Source organism: Chlorocebus sabaeus, chromosome 23, assembly GCF_047675955.1.
Source record: "Chlorocebus sabaeus isolate Y175 chromosome 23, mChlSab1.0.hap1, whole genome shotgun sequence".
NCBI lineage: Eukaryota > Metazoa > Chordata > Mammalia > Primates > Cercopithecidae > Chlorocebus > Chlorocebus sabaeus.
The window spans coordinates 83039409-83055261 of record NC_132926.1 but is presented as its reverse complement, the minus strand read 5'-3'; the positions used below and the strand labels follow the sequence as shown (position 1 = coordinate 83055261).

Here is a 15853-nt window from a genome sequence, read left to right as displayed (position 1 = left end):
TTCAAGACCTGCTGGGCAACATAGGGAGACCCGGTCTCTAGAAATTTTTTTTTTTTAAACAATTAGCTGTGTGTGGTGATCCCACCTACTCAAGAGGTCCCACCTTGTGGTCTTACCTACTCAAGAGGCCAAGGTGAGAAGATTGCTTGAGCCTGGGAGCTCGAAGTTACTGTGAGCTGTGCACTCCAGCACTGCACTCCAGTCTGGCAACAGGCAAGATCCTGTCTCAAAAAAACAAACCAACCAACCAACCAAAGAAACGAACAAAAATTCACTTGTACTCTAAGTCTATAAAAATTTAAAATAATAATAATAGTAAAAGGAAAATTGATCTGTGAAAAACCAAACTTATAAGTATTAAATTAATAAAAGTCATTTGATAGCATTAATGTAAACCTTAATTTGAATACTAAATTTAATATTGCTCCTCATCTTTTGATTTCTAAGCTGTGTTGAGATATTAGAGAGACAAATGAATAATTACTATCTTAGCTCCACAGGTTTCCTAGTAGAATTGGAGTCTGCTGAAGTCATCTGCATTGCACATTCATTAGATATTTTATATATTTGATTTTTTAAAAAATTATTTTTATTTGGAGGCAGGGTCTCTCTATGTTGCCCAGGTTGGACTTGAATTTCTGGGCTCAAAGAATTCTACCACCTCAGCCTCCCAAGTAGCTGGGACTACTGATGCATGCCACCTGAGTAGCTGGGATTACAGGCATGCGCCACCATGCCCGGCTAATTTTTGTATGTTCAGTAGAAACAGGGTTTCAACATATTGGCCAGGCTGGTCTCAAACTCCTGGCCTCAAGTGATCTGCCTGGGTGTGGAGATATATTAGTATATTTAATATTAAATAAAATTGTACAGTTCTTAGCAGAAGAAACTTTGCACACTTTCCTAATTTCGACCTATCATTCTGTTTTGTTTGTTTTTCTTGAGACAGAGTCTTGCTCTGTTACAGAGGCTGGAGTACAGTGGCACGATCTTGGCTCACTGCAACCTCCGTCTCCCGGGTTCAAGCGATTCTCCTGCCTCAGCCTCCCGAGTAGCTGGGATTATAGGCACACACCACCACGCCTGGCTAATTTTTGTATTCTTAGTAGAGATGGGATTTCACTATGTTGGCCAGGCTGGTCTTAAACTCTTGACCCCGTGATCTGCCCACCTCGGTCTCCCAAAGTGCTGGGATTACAGGCGTGAGCCACCATGCCCGGCCCTCCACCTGTCATTCGTGACCATTTTCTCATAAACCCAGACACTAGTTTGGGCTCTTGATGACTTATAGATGGTAAAAGATTGGCATTGTGGAAGACAGTGTGGTGATTCCTCAAAGATAGAAATACCATTCGACATAGCAATCCCATTATTGGGTATATACCCAAAGGAATATAAATCGTTCTGTTATAAAGACACATGCATGTGTATGTTCATTGCAGCACTGTTCACAATAGCAAAGAAATGAACTCAACCTAAATTCCCATCAATGATAGACTGGATAAAGAAAGTGTGGTACATATATGCCATGGAAAACTAGGCAGCCATACAAATGAATGAGGTCATGTCCTTTGCAGGGACATGTTTGGAGCTGGAAGCCATTATCCTTAGCAAACTAACTCAGGAACAGAAAATTCATACTGCACATTCTCACTTATAAGTGGGAGCTAAATTATGAGAACGTGTGTACACACATAGGGGACCAACACACACTGGGGCCTGAGAGGGTGGAGGGTGGGAGGAGGCACAGGATCAGGAAAAATAACTAATGGGTACTAGGCTTAGTTCCTCAGTGATAAAATAATCTGTTCAACAAATCTCCATGACATGCGTTTAGCTGTGTAACAAACTTGCACATGTACCCCCAAACTTAAAAGTTTTAAGAAAAAAGAGAACTGGGGGACAAGGGGAGGGAGAGCATTAGGACAAATACCTAATGCATGTGGGGCTTAAAAACAGATGACAGGTTGATGGGTGCAGCAAACCACCATGGCACATGTATACATATGTAACAAACCTGCACATTCTGCACATGTATCCCAGAACTTAAAACAAACAAACAAAAAACAAAGAACTGTCACAAGCAAAAGTATATCACAAGCGAAAATATGTTTTTCGGCCAGGCGCGGTGGCTCAAGCCTGTAATCCCAGCACTTTGGGAGGCCAAGATGGGCGGATCACGAGGTCAGGAGATCAAGACCATCCTGGCTAACCCGGTGAAACCCCGTCTCTACTAAAAAATACAAAAAGCTAGCCAGGCGAGGTGGCGGGCGCCTGTAATCCCAGCTACTCGGGAGGCTGAGGCAGGAGAATGGCATAAACCCGGGAGGCGGAGCTTGCAGTGAGCTGAGATCCAGCCAGTGCACTCCAGCCTGGGCGACAGAGTGAGACTCTGTCTCAAAAAAAAAAGAGAAAATATGTTTTTCTTGAAGACCAACAAGCTCAAGTAGAGCTCTTTGAATTCTTTCTGAAGTGAACTTTTAAAAAGGGAAGGTTTAGGAATGGAAGAGAAAAAAGAAAAGGAGACACCACTTTCTCAATTAGGAGGAACCCTAAGGCCATCTACTACTTACCCATAAGGAAAGCAAGGTTTATAGAAAAAAAACTGAGTGAGGAAAAGCCAGGTGCAATACCACATGCATTCAAGGAACTTTAAAGAGTGCTTCTCAAAGAAAAGGGTCAGAGTGTGCCTTTGGGGCAGGTAGGAGGATGAAAGAATTTTATCCCAGTCACTGCAGGCTGTGGCATAAACTGAAAAAGGCTGAGAAAGTACTGCTTTAACCTTTTCACTAGTGACATAAGAAACTCCAGCCCCCAGCATTGTTACCTACTGCTATCAGTAGGTATCCTCTTTTGGAGGCAAAGTGAGGCAAGAAACACCTTGAGTTCCCTCAAGTGTACAGCCAATAGCTTTTATTTTGTCCTCCTGTTAACCCACATGAATTTAATACTCCAACCATGAGATGTTGCTGTGTCATTCAAATGAGATCAGAGTATTAGAAATACCCTAACTGGGCCAGGCACAGTGGCTCATGCCTGTAATCCCCAGCACTTTGAGGGGCCAAGGCAGGTGGATTGCCTGATCTCAAGGGTTCAAGACCAAACTGGGCAAAGTGGGGAAACTCTGTCACTAGAAAAAATACAAGAATTAGCCAAATATGGTGGTGCACACCTATAATCTCAGCTACTTAGGGGGCTGAGGTGTGAGGATCACTTGAGCCCAGGAGGTGGAGGTTGCAGTCATCCGTTCAGTTCACACCATTCAGTTCACACCATTGAAGTCCAGCCTGGGCGACAAAGCGAGACCCTGTCTCAAAGAAAAAAACAAAAATTTCCTAACTGTTTATAATCCTTACCACAGCTCCTATGCATCATCCAGAGATGGGCCATACAGCCCACTCAAGGCCTGGTGTTTCCCCTAGACACATCAGAAATAGGATAGGACAATATTTTAACTGAAATGACATATGACAACTCAAAACTATGTACGTGGCCAGCTGGGAGCTAGCCTCTTAGAATGATCCAAAAACTGTTTAATTTGGTTAGCACTTTTGATAAATAAATACTGAATGTGAATGCCCTGAGGCAATAGACATGCTTACTCTGATTTGCAAAAGCCAAATACCTCTTCTAGATTCCACGTTTCGCTACTTTATTTTCCTGTCTCTGAACTCCCCAGTACACCTTGTAATGTTTACTTTTAGGTGTCAACTTGACTGGATTACTGAATACATAGAAACCTGGTAAAGCATGATTTTGGGGTGTGTCTGTGAGGGTGTTTACAGAAGAGATTAGCATGTGAGTGTGAGTGGACTAGGTGAGGAAGACCCTCCCTCAATGTGGGCAGGCACCATCCAATTTGCCAGGGCTGGAGAACAAAAACAGAGGAAAGACAAGTATGTCCATCTATTTCCTAGAGCTGGGCTGCGTTCTTCCTCTCCTGTCCTTGGATATCAGAACTCCAGGCTCCGGCCTTTGGACTCCAGGACTTAACACCAGCAGCTCCCAGATTCTCAGGCATTCAGCCTCCAACTGAGAGTTACACCACTGGCTTTCCTGATTTTGAGGCCTTCAGACTTGGTTTAAGCCATGCTACCAGCATCCCAGAGCCACCAGTTTGCAGATGGCCCGTTGGGAGACTTCCCACCCTCCATAATTATGTGAGCCAATTCCCTTAATAAATCCCTTCATATGTCTGTGTACATATCCTATTATATCTGTCTTTCTGATAACTCTAATACACATTGTCTACATATATTTGTGCAACTTAGCTGTCCCCTACAAGTATGTGGGCTTGCTATTTCCTTTGTAGCCTGCGTTAGGCAAAGCAGTCTCCTTCTATTCCTATCCTTATTTTATTTTGCTTTTTCTTTTTTTAAATTTTTTACTCTTTCTGGCATGTGCCTCTAGATGTGATTCTTTCCATATTTTAAAGTGTGCTCAGGCCAGGCACAGTGGCTCACACCTGTAATCCCAGCACTTTGGGAGGCCGAGGTGGGTGGATCACCTGAGGTCAGGAGTTCGAAACCAGCCTGACCAACATAGTGAAACATCACCTGTACTAAAAGTACAAAACTAACTGGACATGGTGGCACATGCCTGTAATCCCAGCTACTTGGGAGGCTGAGGCAGGAGAATCGCTTGAACCTAGGAGGCAGAGATTGTAGTGAGCCAAGATCATGCCATTGCAGTCCAGCCTGGGTGACAAGAGTGAAACTCTATCTCAAAAATAAATAAATAAATAAATAAAAATAAAGTATGCTCAGCTATTAATTGCCCAACAAACTTACCACGCTATAATACAGTGATTATAGCTAACATTTTTACAGCTAGTTGTGCTAAACACAATTCTATGTTTTCTACGTATGTCAGTGCATGTAATCCTCACAACTAATTTATGGGTAGGTATAATTATTTTTTCTACTTTTAAGAGAAGAAAAGAGGTTAAGAGACTTGCCCATAGAGAAAGTAGTATTAAAACCCAGATGGTCTGACTCCAAAATCCACCTTTCAGTCACTATAGTACATACTGAGCCCTTGATGTCTGCACTACATAATGTCAGTTATTTTCTGTATACACCTTATACATTTTAACAGTACAAATCTTTTCCCAATATCAAGCCAATTCTCTGTTCCCACAGATAAATCAAAGCTCTAATATCAGATTCAGTGTCTCAGGCCCTCTTGCATATCTTCCTCCTGTTTGCCTGCAACCATGCACATTTTCTTTTAAATCCATGCAGTCCCACTGTTGGGACTAACCCAGGGCATGTTTCAGCCTGAGTCTTTTCCTCTAAGGTATATTCTAGGCCATCTTCCACTAAATATGAGTTCAGTAACATGTGAACAGAGGCCACTATGAGCCACTTTAATCCCAGCAGAACCCTAGCTTTCTTTGCTCCAAGTTCTTCCAGCACTGTGCATACAGGGGCTCATTGAGAAGGATATTATCTCTGCAGAGTCTCATTCCCTAAATCTCACCTTTCTTCAGTGTTGAAATCATTAAACCTTGGTTAAAGTTGTTCTTCTTAGGCTGATGCAGGCATTTTCTGCAACCCATTTTCCTGTTCCAGGAGGAATTTGCCTATTTTCTCTAGCATTGAATATTACTCCTTCAACCCTGGCTGAGGAATAGGATGAAGAAGAAAATTGATCTTGGAGTGGAGAACACAGAGCAATCCAGCAGTACTTGGTATTTTTAAGTCAGAAGTTTACATGCTGAGGCTCTGTCTTGAGGTCAGCCGGACACCCTAGAACTGAATCCTCGTCTTCACCAAGACAATGGTCTACTTACTGGATCCCATACTTGTGCATTAGCCTTGCTCTTCTTGTGGGGATATATCCATAAATAGGACAACAGTCCTTAAAGTTTAAGATTCTTTAGTGATCTTACCTCCTAAACCTTAGCTGTGTATACACTTTGATGAGTTTAACTACACCAGATGTTGGTGATCAGAATTCCAAATTCTGCTTTTTAAAATTTCTTTAAACTTTTTGAGACAGGGTTTTGCTCTGTTGTCCAGGCTGGAGTGCAGTGGCACAATCATGGTTCACTATGCCCTTGACCTTCTGGGCTCAAGTGATCCTCCCCTCTCTGCCTCCCAAGTAGCTGGGGCTATAGGCACATATCAGCACACTGGACTAATTTTTTATTTTTTGTAGAGACAGGGTCTCACTATGTTGCTCAAGCTGGTCTTGAACTCCTGGACTCAACCCTCCCACTTCAGCCTCTCAAAACTGCTAGGATTCCAGGCATGAGCCACCACACTTGGCTAGAATTCCAACTTCTGAGTCATACACTACTAGGTTGGGCTTTGGACTCCAATCCCAATGTACTCTACTCGTGATTCAATCAGGACTTTGTGGGCCCCCAAGGATTTCTCTTGTTTAGGTCAGAGGCAGACTGAAAGAGTGTTCACCAAGAACTACACCCTAAATTGAGATCTGGAAATCCTATGACTTGAATGGAGTGAGGGGAAAGTAAAGATGAATACAAAGAAAAATGAATCATAGGCATGAAAGGCATTTCTTAAAGAGGCCTAAATCTGAACTCATGTAAAACATAATCTCCTAAACTTTCCTAGGGCTGTAGTTGTGTTTTTGGAGTTAGTTTGGGGCACAAAAGCTGTATCAGAAGGATACACAGCATCCAAGCACTACGTCCATCTTACAACATCAGACATATTGGAGATTGGCACTCCAAAAATGCAGACTTGACTGGGCACAGTGGCTCACGCCTATAATCCCAGAACTTTGGGAAGCTGGGGCAGGTGGATCACCTGAGGTCAGGAGTTCGAGACCAGCCTGACCAACATGGTGAAACCCTGTCTCTATTAAAAATACAAAAATTAGTTGGGCGTGGTGGTATGTGCCTGTAGTCCCAGCTAATCGGGAGGCTGAGGCAGGAGAATTGCCTGAACCCGGGAGGCAGAGGTTGCAGTGAGCTGAGATTGCACCACTGCACTCCAGCATGGGTGACAGAGTGAGATTCCAGCTCAAAAAAAAAAAAAAAAAAAAAAGAAAAATGCAGACTTAAGGGACACTAGGCCACTGCTGATGCTTTAAAGTTGGTCAGCCACCCCAAAAGTGTCTCAGTGTCTCCTAGCAAAGAAAAAATTAGGAAGAAGTCCAGGATAACTTCTGAATGCCTTGTAAGATGGGGGTACCAAAACCCCAGACAAACAATATAAGAGAGAAAGTGATGATTTCAGTTTTGGTTTGTAGCTGTCTGTAATATTCAGGAATAGATGTCGAGCAGGCGGTTGGATATACTGGTCTGAAATCAAATTACAGAGAGTTCTGGATAGGGATAAAGATTTGTGAGGCAGAAGCAAAAAAGGTAGTAACTGAAAGCTTGAGATAATCTTTAGATCTTCTGCAATCCTATTACTCTAAAATTATTGCTTTTCATGTTGATGACAAATTTAATTTTTGCCTACCAGTTTAGTGCATGATGTTTTAAATGCAGAAAAAAGTGCCACTGTTCCTTTGTATCTTCTGTGACATAATGCATTGATTCTGTATTTAACTGTTCTATGTAAGGATACTCTTTTAAAGAATGTTAATCGATGCAGAAAAGGAAAAGGAGTAGAGTACTGTTACGAAGATTCTGATGTGAAGCTCCTCAGCAGCGCCTCTCATTTTCAGGCAAATTTTTTACTTGGACTTTTAATGTCTTTGGTTAGGAATATTTCTCCTAATGGAATTGAGAATATATTCATCATAATATTGGAAGTGCTTGTTGAAAAATTAAAATTTCTTAATCCCTTTCAGAACTACTGTGTTATGATATCTCAAACTAACATTTGAGACTCCCTGGCTTGATAACTATGATTCCACTGAAGATGACTATTGAGATAATCAACTTTGTAGCAATTCTCAAACTTTATATATGAGTCAGTCAGCTGGGTACTTACTAAAAATATGGATTCACAGCTATTCTCCAGCCCTAGTTTTGATTTAGTAAGTCTAGGAAAAGGCCAACATATTTGCATTTTAATAAACACTTGTATCTGTGATTACCTGATTACACATTGAGAAATAATATTTATTTCTTAGTATTACCCTAGAAATTCCAGGATAAGTATAGAATAGGATTTCTTATAACCTGAGATCCAAATATCCCAAAGGAGCCTATGAATAAAATCTAAAGGGTTCACGAACTTGGGTGGGGTAAAATACATCTTTATTTTCAGTAACTCCTAATTAAACCTAACATTAAAAAAATTGTAAATGTAGACAACATAGCACAGTATTAAGAATAATTCGCCTAACTTTGTCATCAGTAGAAAACACAGAAATTTTTATATTGCATTGGAGTTGCTGCAAATATCTCGAAGTGTTGTTTATAATCATCACTCCTTTAAAATTATGGTAGTTACCAGACTGCCATTAGATTTCATTTAATTTAATAAAGAAGCATACATATTACTCTAAAATTAAATTTGAAAACATTTTGAAAACTGTGTCTTGATAAAATTGGTTTCTTTCGTAATCCTGCATATTTCTAAAACCATTTACAAATGATTACAAGAATAGTCCATAGGCTTTGCTAAAATATTTAAAAGCTCCATGGCACTAAAAGGTTAAGAATCTTAGTGTAGGAAAGAATAGTTTCTATTGAGACATTAGGGAGGTATATTAATTCCATGGGAAAAATCATAAATACTTATAGATCAGTTGAGATTTTTGACTCAGTCTCCATTTCCGCTTTCCTGACTAATTTTTCACTCTTCAATATCTCTTCTCATGGACTACATCTTCCCCGATTTGTTTACTCCTCCTCAACAGTTGAATGGCTGTGTTTTCCATCAATGATGACAGCTTTTAATCATAGATCTCAAGCCCATTATGAACGTTAGTTAATGTCTGACATCGCTTAATGAGGTAGGTAAAAACTATTACTGTTTCATAGATGGGAAAATCAGATTGAGGCAAGTTTGGTGACTTGTTCTTAGGTCACCCAAGAAATTGTGGCTTATTTCCAAAATCAATGCTTATTCTCCTTACAGACAAATGATGTGGTTTTTTTTGTTTGTTTGTCATAGTATACCAATCTGTTGCAAAGATAACCTATTTTGCAAAAAAAAAAAAAGATTATTGATACAGGCATGGAAATAATCTTTCTTAAGGCAGAAACATTTGATGGTATCAGTATTTATACTGCTTCAACCTAACAATGTATTGGTTGGGTTTTCTCTGAAAAATAATAGATGTCTTGGTTGGAGGGAAAAAGCCCCAGCTCAAATAAACCATTAAAACCACTATCCATTGATTTGAATACAATAAAAGTTGATTAAAAAAAAAAGAGAAAAAAACTCACTACCCATTTTGAAATAAAGCAGTTAGTTTCTTCTTGTATTTAGAAACTCTACTTAGTAAGAGTCGGAGAGGAACAAAGTGAACATTAGTTATCAAAATGCGTTGACTTACCTTTTGATCTTAAGACACCACACACAGTAAGCACTTTTGTCTTTTTGTGGTAACTTTGTTTTCTATGGACTCATGTTGCTTTGATCAATGGTATTTGTGTGCCTCATCTTAATCTAACTTTTTTGTTGTTTGACCAGTTCATCTGGTTTGACAGGCTAATGTGAAAAATTTGAAAATTCTTTGTGATTTGTCTTTTTAAATGGTATTTGCTCTTCTCTTGTTGTTTTGCTAAATCCTCAGTTGCCTGGCAAATAAGGCAAACAGAAGGAATATGATTTGGAATAGTTGAATAAATAAATATTTGAGAGAGAAAGGAAAATTTATTTTTTATAGAAAAATCCAATTAATATATGAGAAAAGAATGAGGAAACTTTAAAATTTCCATTAGACAAACACGATTGTTGCAGGTAAAATACATGGAAGGATTCTAAAATCAGTGGACAAAAGTTTGAGGAAAAATAAGATATTTGTATAGTCTCAAATTATTTCCCCTAACGTACTTATTAATGGGAGAAGAGGGATAATTACATGGAGAAATTCGGTAGATACCACCATGTCTCCCGGTATTTAAAATTAGTAGGCCTTAAATAAATGTATTAACTTTCCTCTCAAGCCATCTCTTCCTGCCTATATTCGATTTTCATTTAAATTATTAACAATTAGCAAATTTCTTGAGCTAGAATTCTCAGAATAACCTTTGACCTTTCCTTCAAGACCTACTGTCCCTTCCTCCTTCCCATAACTATTTGCCAGATTCTCTGTTAGTCACTGAGAGTACTATTGTGAAAGAGCAGACACGGCCACTTAATACTCACGGAGTTTACAACATAGTGGGGAATATACATAAGAAACCTAATACATGAATAAAATAATTACAACGTGTAAGAGGTGCCATAAAGAAAATATAGAGGGTAGCATGGTAGAAATTTACTGAGATAAAAATATTGAAGAAGGCTAATTCAGCTAAGCCTTCTGAAGCTGAGACCTGAAAGGTGAGAAAGTTATGTCAAATGCTGCTGAAAAGTCCAACAATTAACATTAAAATCTTTTGCTCTGAAGAAGACACTGGTGGAAAATGAAGACAAACCTACAGACTGGGAGAAAACATTTAAAGTCACTTTTCTAACCAAAAAAACCACCACCACCACCACCAACAAAAACTTGTGTTCAGAATATATAAAGAATGCTCAAAATTCAACAATTAAAAAAGCAAAAAATATACACAAATCAACTCAAAAAGATATGTTGATGGTAAATAAGCATATGAAAAGATATGGTACTCATTATGGAAATGCAAAGTATGATCACAGTGAAATGCCCAAAATACCTATGAGAATAGGGAAAAATTCCTGATATTACCAAATGTTGGTGAAGATGTGGATCAACTGGAATCCTAATATTTTGCTGTCACAGCCACTTTGAAAAACAGTTTGACAACCTTGTTGACTTAAGCAGGTTTAATCATTTAAACATTTATGATTTGCCATCATATATTCTATCATATAAGAACATGCTTTTCATAATGCAGCAGTCTGACTCTCAGATATTTACCCAAGATTTATGCAAGGTTATGTTCACACAGAAGTCTGTACATGAATGTTCATTGCAGCTTTATTAGTAATTGTCAAAACCTGGAAACAACTCAAACTTGAATAAATGAATTAGCAATTTGTGGTATATCTATACATTGGAATTCTTCTTAGCAATAAAAGTTGAGAAATATGGATTCATGTAGCAACATGAATGAATCTCAAATATATTTTGTGAAAGTGAAAGAAGATAGAAGCAAAACATTTATATTGTATGATTTCACTTATTTAACATTCTAGAGAAGGCAAAAATATTAAGATGGGAGACAAATCAGTGGTTGCCAGGAGTAGGGTAGAGATGGAGGCTCACCATAAAGAGGCAGCAGGAAGGAATTTGGGGAGTGATGAAACTTTTTTTTTTTTTTTGAGATGGAGTCTTGCTGTGTTTCCTAGGCTGGAGTACAGCAGCATGATCTCAGTTCACTGCAACCTCTGCCCTCCTGGATTCAAGCGATTCTCCTGTCTCAGCCTCCTGAGCAGCTGGGATTACAGGTGCAGGCCACCACTCCCAGCTAATTTTTGTAGACATGGGGTTTCACCAAGTTAGCCAGGCTGGTCTTGAACTTCAGACCTTAAGTGATGTGCCCGTCTTGGCCTCCTAAAGTGCTGGGATTACAGGTGAGAGCCACTGTGCCTAGCCTGATGAAACTGTTTTGTATATGACTGTGATGATGTTCTATGAATGTGTCAAAACACATAGAAATATAAATTATAATAAGTGAATTTATGTAAATTTTAAATCTGTAAATTTTTTTTAAAGTTAAGCAAAATAAGAATTGAGAAAAGACTTTTCGAGTTTTTCGTTATGCATTTCATTGGTGACTGAGCAGTTTTGATGAAGTGGGGCTCATTGAATCCAAATTGCATTATGTTTAAGAGGAAGTGAAGTGAGTAAATGGAAACATGTAGTGTGGACTTTTCTAGAAGTTTGACTATAAAGGGGAGAAGGGAGTAGATGGATGAGAATGTGAGCTTATAATAAATCTTAATTTTGGGGGATGAGACCAGTTAGAAATAAAACTAATAAAAATGTGCAAGACCTCTACTGAGAACATTACAAAATTTAATAGAAGATATAAAATTTCCAAATAAGTAGGTGCATCATGTTCACTGATGAGATGACTTAGTGCTACAAAAATCTAAGTGTTCCCCTAATTAATTTATAAATCCAAACAATCTCAATAAAAATGCTAATAGGATTGTGTGTGTGTGTGTGTGTGTGTGTGTGTGTGTGTGTGTACTTTGCCAAATGGAGTCCAAAATTCATTAGGACAAGCAAATGTATAAGAATGGCCAAAATAATCTTTGACAATATTAGGAATTACTTCATCAGTTTTGAAGACACATTATAAAGCTATATTTATAGAAACACTGTGGAACTGGTGCAGGAATAGACATCCAATTTTGAGATATGAACAAGGTCGTCTCCTTGAGGAACAATTCTACAGTTCTACCAGTAGAGTATACTGTTAATTTTCCACTTTGCCTTCCTGAAAGTCACTAGAGGCTGTTTAATAGGTTATCTGTGTACTGGAAAGAGGGCAACATCCAGATTTTTCTGGGATTACTGGGACAGACTTAGAGTTGATGCTAATTCCTGGAGAACTCAAATGCTCTTTGGCCAAATAGAGTGGAGATTTATAGACATTAGATGTTATATGGAGCTTTGGTCTAATTTCTTCTCACAGTGGGCCAAGTGGGTCCACACAAAGAACCCTATGGTAATTCTCTTTATTTCTGAATTTGTAGTTCCCAAGAAAACACTTGAAAACCAACAAACTCTTCAAACTGGCTCCATTGCCTGTAGAATGATGGCTAATGTGAAAAGGGCCAAGTAGAAACCACTAGAATTACTCTGATCAACCGAAATGTTAAATCAAAAGCAATAGTGCATCTGTGAGGTCTGTGGAGATTAATGTCACCATGAAAGTCTTGAGGGATGCAAGAGTGTAGATTTAGCTTGTGATGATGGTAGTAGGCTTTAGGCTTTTGGAGAGTGATAGAGGATTTTCATAAAGTTTTTTTTTTTTTTTTTAGATGGAGCCTTGCCCTGTTGCCCAGGCTGGAGTGCCATGGCTTGATATTGGCTGTCTGCAACCTCCGCCTCCCGGGTTCAAGTGATTCTCCTGCCTCAGCCTCCCAAGTAGCTTGGATTACAGGTGAGTGCCACCACACCTGGCTAATTTTTGTATTTTTAGTAAAGATGGGATTTCACCATGTTGGTCAGGCTGGTCTTGAACTCCTGACCTCAAGTGACCCACCTGCCTTGGCCTCCCAAAGTGCTGGGTTTATAGGCATGAGCCACCGTGCCCAGCCAATTTTCATAAACTTAATCAGGTGGTGACAGGAAATACTGCTGCTTTTATATATGTAGTCTCTTTACTGGATCAAAACAACAAAATCTCTGATACCTAGTATGCAGCTATTGCTCTGGCAAATGCTTTATTCTCTCTATTCCAACCAAGAAGCAATTTGCTGCTGCATTATTAAGACAAAAAAAAAAAAAAAAACAAAAACAAAAACAAAAACAAAAACCATTCACTGTTGCTTTCAGCTCTGTGGCTGTCTGTCATAATCTAGGCTACATAATATATGAAATCATGCTTTTAGATCTATTGTGAAACTTTATTAAGACACATTTGTGCTGGGGGAGGAGATAAATCCCATGAAAATGTATTGGGTTCCTAAGGTCCTGGGGTTCGGGATATACTGAGATCTCTCCTCCAAAGTAAAAGTTAACTTGATGTTACCCACTAGCATTAAACAAGTGGTTATTTTGTGGATCTCTTTTGGATCTGGAGCCAACATATATCTAATTTGTGTGATTTGCTTTGCCCATTTACTGAGGTTTGAATGGAGCTCAGAGCAAAAGAAGACTCTGAAGCTGGTCCAGGTTACAGTACAAGTTATTTTACCATTTAGGCCATATGAATCAGCAGGTCTGTGACTTTTAGGGCTGTTCCATGGAGCTTCTGGCAAATCCCCATACAAGAATGACAATACATGCTTGTAAGATTTTAAAACAAAGCTATGTAGATATTCATTCACCTTTTTAGAAATGGCATCTTTCTTGCCACTCAGTGCTGGTAGAGATTAAATATCTGACCATGGGACATCAAATGACCAGGCAATCTGAGATGAGTATCATGAACTGGATGTATCTGATCCCAAAAGCTCTAAAGTTGGACATCAACAGCGAAACCCCATTATAAAGTGATAGTGGTAGGAGACTGAGCTCAAAGAGATACTGAATATGTGATTTGCATGAATTGAGGTTTAGACTCTCATGAAATGTACTGTTATTGCATTGCTGCCTGTCCTTCAACTCATACTTCTGACCTCATGGGGCGTTCCCCCTGACTGAGGAAGAAAAAATTTCAGGCCTGGTTTACATATGATTCTGAGTGATATGCTGACACAGATGGAAGTGAATTGATGCATAATTATGGCCCAACTCAGAGGTGGTCTGAGATGACAGTAAGGAAATGAAATACTTCTACTGAGCAGGACTTCAAGCAGTATATCGGTCTGCTTGCCCACTCTGCCTGGAAGGAGAGATGGCCAAAAATATGGATCATATTGACAGTCAGTAGTGATTGTCACTGGAAATTCAATGACTTGAAAGATACACAATTGGAGGAATGAAGATAAGGAGATCTGGGCAAAAGGTATTTGTGTGTACCCCCAGAATAAGAACAGAATATGAGGATTTGTCTCATGCGAATTCCTACCAAAAGTCACTGATTGAAGAGTCTTGCAGTTACCAGCTAGACAAGAAGACCCATTGTATGCATAACATTCAGCTTCTAGCTTCATCTACAAGTGCTTCATCAAGGACTTATGAACAAAGTGGCCTTGACAACAGGAATGGAGATTACACATGGGTTCAACAACATGAACTCTCATCAAGGCTAATCAGATTAATGTCACTGCTGAGTGCTTGCCTGGCCAGTAGCCTAGCTGAGCCTCTGAAAGAGCAGGATTCTCCTGGGAGACCAGTTACCAGTCTGGTGGCAGGTTGATTTTCTTGACTATACTGTCACTTTGGATAAATTTGGCTTTAAAATTTGTGTTACTTGTCTGAAATGTCTGTCAGCATCACCATCAATTAACCTACGAATATTTCACTCACTATCATGGTATCACACATAATAGTGTTTCTCCAAGTATGACCCATAAAACCATAGGGATCTCCAAGACCCTTTCAGGGGATCTATAAGGCCAGAACAATTTTTAAAACAGAACTAAGACATTACTTGCCATTTTTTGGGTTTACATTTATACTGATAATGCAAAAGCAATGCTGGGTCAAACCGCTGTCTCCTTAGCACAAATCAAGGCAGGGGCACCAAACTGTACTGAGTTCTAAGATTCTTTGCCACTGGGGACTCAGAAAAAAATATAGTTTCACATCAAGAATATACTGATGAGGTAGTAAAAATGATTACTTACTAATTTTTTTTTGAGATGGAATCTTGCTGTGTTACCCGGGCTGGACCCGAATTCCTGGGCTCAAGGAATCTTCCTGTCTCAGCTTCCCAAGTAGCTGGGACTACAAGTAAATGCTACCATGCCCCACTAATTTGATTAAATATTAACTCTTTAGTACATGGCTTCTAAATATGCTATGTGGCAAATAAGTCATTCATATAGCACTTTTGCTGCATACAAAAATACAATATTTGTCTCGTGGAAAAGCACTTGTGTGATGAAGTTGTGAGCCAAACTAGCTTATTTTTTTCATGGGGCACTATTTTTACTTGAAAGAACAATTGACAGACAAATTAGGATTATTCAGACTTGGATATTTGGTAGACATTTTCTCAAAAATG

At 39.1% G+C, this 15853-nt stretch overlaps 1 protein-coding gene across 1 annotated transcript in view; it reads left to right on the top strand.

Annotated features, from left to right (window-relative positions):
* LOC103244268 (uncharacterized) overlaps nucleotides 1-15853 on the top strand; it is a 118917-nt gene that overhangs the window by 63256 nt on the left and 39808 nt on the right. The window contains exon 4 of the mRNA XM_073010351.1: nucleotides 13059-13180. The gene's annotated coding sequence lies outside the window, so the exon portion shown is untranslated. The remainder of the gene's footprint in view (nucleotides 1-13058; nucleotides 13181-15853) is intronic.